The sequence below is a fragment of the Manihot esculenta genome, chromosome 3, assembly GCF_001659605.2.
Source record: "Manihot esculenta cultivar AM560-2 chromosome 3, M.esculenta_v8, whole genome shotgun sequence".
Classification (NCBI taxonomy): domain Eukaryota; kingdom Viridiplantae; phylum Streptophyta; class Magnoliopsida; order Malpighiales; family Euphorbiaceae; genus Manihot; species Manihot esculenta.
Window position 1 is genome coordinate 22,153,109 of NC_035163.2, and position 4,012 is coordinate 22,157,120.

A 4,012-nucleotide genomic window follows, 5' to 3' on the forward strand; every position below is an offset into this window, starting at 1 on the left:
GATGCATTCACATATTTTAACAACAGAATGAAATATCCATCACTAATTTTAATTTAATAACATATTTTGTCTGCTATTAAAATTGAAATTTCTAACTCTAAAAATGTGATTCAGTATCTACTCTCCCCTTGAAATTAGAATCCCTAACAGTCCTCAGAATCCTTCCTCCCCGTTGTTTGCGTTGCAGTGGACTTCGCCGTTGCCCAAAGGTCCCGTCACCTTTGCCTTCACTTCCTCTAGCTATGCCTGCTTCATTCACCAGTTCTGTCAATGGTCGTCTCCTCTACTGCTCAAAGCTGCGACATTAACAGATTTTTTATTTCCTTATTACTATTATTTCATTTGAATTCATTGGAAGCTTCACACATGGAATGTTGAATGTTGAAAAGTTCATTAACGTGAATGTTAAAATTTTTCTCCTAGTCGGTTAATTAATTAGATAGATAAAAGGAGATTTTTTTTAGATAAATAAATAAAATTTCAAATTAATGATCTATTTATTTCACGTAAAATTTTTTTTTTAGAAAATATTTTTTATATTTTATAGTATAAGCAATACTCGAAAAAAATTTTTAACGAAAAATATTTTTTTAGTTAAATAAAAAAAGTAAATCATTTCAAAAAAAAAAATTTCTCTTCAAAAAATAAAATCATTTTTCACATTTATCTTTATTATAATTTTTATATAAAAATTTATTAATAAGTTTTTTAAATTAAAATTAAATAATTAAAAAATATTATTTTATTAAAAAATATATTTTACGAAAAATATTTTTTAAATACAAATTATTTTTCACGAATAAATGAATAGAGTCTAAACTTTTTATTTTCAAACTCTGTGCGTTGTCTCTCCCATTCACGGTAGAGAGCTCAAAAACTTGCAAATTAGTTGCTTCTCCCCCAGCCCCCTTTGCTTTATTTCCTTCACAGCTCATGTTTTTTCCTCAAAACACTTCCTTCCTATAATATATATGATAGGTAGCTGCTCCATCTAGGGTTTTTGAGTTTTGATAAGTTGGCTTTTGATTGCAAATAATGAAAACACGCATTCACTTTAGACGTTGATTAGCCAACAACTAGAAACATGATGGTGATACTGCTACTGCTGTGGAACATTACGTATAAGCTGTACTAGTACGAACACTTCACTGTACAATAACTCAAATATGAAAAAAGGAATTGAGTGAAGAAATCTCTTATTGATAAGGACTAAACTGAAATTTTACATTCTAAGCTCACACTTTGAAAACTGAAAATTATTTTTTTTTCTTCTCTCATTCTCACGTACACGCACTAAAAGACACTGCTTACAGTCACTCATGCACACTCACTCTTTAGTGAAGCTTATTCAAATGGCGGCGGTGAAGCTTATTCAAGAGAGCATCACATATTTTGTAGGCACTTGAGGAATTTTGTCTGGATATACTTGGAGTGATATGCTTCTTCATTATTATTATCTTCAACAGCATTCCATCTACGGCCAGAAAATATTAAGTACTCCTGTTTAAAGTCAAATCTTCCATGCATTCTGACAACTCGGTTGTTTGTTGAACCACTTCCTGAGGAAGGGTTTCCGTTGTGTTGTGGTTGACTTCCTGAGGAAGTTCCTTTTGTTCCATCACAATATGTTCTGATAATAACAGATAAAGAAACCAGTAAGTCAATACTAAGCAATAATGTATAGTGAAAAATAAAAGATATAGTGAAAAATAAACCAGTAACAACTTAACCGAACCAAGAATATGAGAAATCTAGACCTACATGATCATAGCTTTACGTAGATAATAGCTGAGTCTGGTGGAAGTGGCCGATGGAAGCAAGGCCTTCGGAATAAAACTACCCAGTAGAGCCATGAAGAAAACTAAAGGAGAAAAAGAAATTTATCTTGCTTGAATTAATGCTCTCTAAATAACTCTGTTTTATAATGAACTAACTAGCTTGTTGTGTGCTCCAAACGATGAGCTCTAAGGGCAGTACTTATAATGGCAGCCGTCATTGACTAGCAAAAACGTGGGAACAAGAAAAAAAAATCACATGTTGTGGGGGCCTCAACGCTTGCATAATTGCTTCTTAGTGGAGTTGCTTTTCTTTCTTTTTATTTTTAACTTTTTCCTATCATTGTAAATTGTCAAATAATGTAGCTGACAAAATTGCCTATTTGTCTATCTATCTGAGTTGCAAAAGCATTGGCACGTGATTTTTTTTTCATGTAACTTGGAAATTTCTACATCGAAACCGACCTATAATCCCTAATTTAAGAAAAGAAAACAGTGTCTATTTTTTATATAGAAGAAGAAAAAAAAAATAGTACGTGCTACAAACTAGCTAGACCACAATAAACGGGATGAAAAATGCTGCCTGTAACAAATTCATGATTTATAATTTTAGCAAAATATTCTTTTCTAATTTGGACGGAAAAGTATTTAAAGAAATAAATAGAGTGTATATTTTATTTATGTGTTGTTATTTTTAAATTAAATGAAAATTTTAATTAAACTAAAATTAAAATATCTAATATTGCAAATAAAATTATGGTGGAGAGATTATTAACTTCTAATCAATGATTTTATTAAAAAATAATGAAAAAAATTGTTCATGGATGCAGCAGGGGTGAAATTTTGAGTTTTGCTTATATTATTTATATGTGATTATTGCAACATGTTTCAAGCATATGATGTGATTACTCAAGAAATAATCAAACCCATTTAATTTTATACATTTTAATAATCTGAGATTCAGAAAATAAGGTTTACAAATGGTTCTGTTAGCTTAGAAAAAACTTAGCCTATGAAGAGGGTATCTCTCCTTTTATCTTGTTTTTCCAGTGGCGTGTCACGACCTTTCTGCTACAGGACCACATTTTCTGTCGTATGGGCTCGTACGTACGGATAATACAGTGACCCTTCCTGTGTCAGGCGGCCATTTAATTCCCTCTAGCACGCGAGTGGACAAGGCTGCAAAGTGATTGGGCTTATTGTCCTTTCCTCTCACGACAGGGTTGGAGGAAAAGAGACCGAACCCAGTGGTGGTCCGGTCTCAGTGCCAAATGGGCTGGAACGGTCTGACCGGGGGGTTTGGGTGGACCCCGATCTTAAGGCTAAGCGGGCTGATCCTGGTTCATGCGAGAGACTGGAGGGCCTCCAAGTAATGGGCTGTCGTCATGGGCCTGGCCCCAGATCGGGATGGAGAAATCCAGCGGTCATCAATTGCCCATTTACCTTCTCATCAGTTATTGCCCGACTGATGAGGGGGTAAATACCGAGAATTATTATGACTGCGCCGTCTAAGTACAATCTGCCTCAAAACATCTCTTCACCTCCTTACTGTTTCAAATTTCGAATTCCCTCTGTCTTCTCTGAACTTCTGCTTTCCTCTGCTTTCTGTTCGTTTTGCTCGATTTGTTTATTGACTCGCAGTTGTCGAAGCCGGTCAAAAATAACCTATACGGTTATCAACAATTTTACAACTGCAGATAGTGGTAAAGGATCGAATCCACAGAGAATTGAATACTTATCTATTTTTCCCAACAAGATCAAGAGAATCAACTGAAAGCACAACTTAAGGCAAGCAACTGTAAGCAGAATAAAAGTAAAGTGCAATAAAGTAAAAAGGGGGGGTTTTGAGATTGATTTGACTAACAACTATTGAAAGCAATTAAAACAGCAAGTAATTAAAATAAAAGAGGAAATCAATATGAGAAAGGTCTAGTTGAAGATATGGATCCACCTTGGTTGCTTGGATTGATCATTGAAACTTATGTTCTTTTGATTGATTCAATAGATTAGTTATGGAGGTGGAAAACGCTTCTCACCACCATGTCTCTCCTTATGATTAAATCAATTAGGGAACGTCCTCTAATCAATTACTAATTAACAAATTGCCAAGGAACGTCCTTAGGCCATAGGTATCAAAACAATTGTCAATTGCATGAAGAAATAGAGAGATCCAATCCTAGCTACTCCAAAAGCATGAAGATGGTGCTAGATCATACAATTTCTTAGTTTTTACATCA

At 34.0% G+C, this 4,012-nt stretch overlaps 1 long non-coding RNA gene across 1 annotated transcript; it reads right to left on the bottom strand.

Moving 5' to 3' along the window:
* Window positions 1–1,167: 1,167 nt before the first annotated feature.
* On the bottom strand, window positions 1,168–2,136 carry LOC110610824. The gene is made up of 2 exons (XR_002487272.2): window positions 1,762–2,136; window positions 1,168–1,630 (listed from the first exon to the last, which is right to left on the bottom strand). It is a non-coding gene; the product is annotated as an uncharacterized LOC110610824 (long non-coding RNA).
* Between the last annotated feature and the right edge of the window lie 1,876 nt (window positions 2,137–4,012).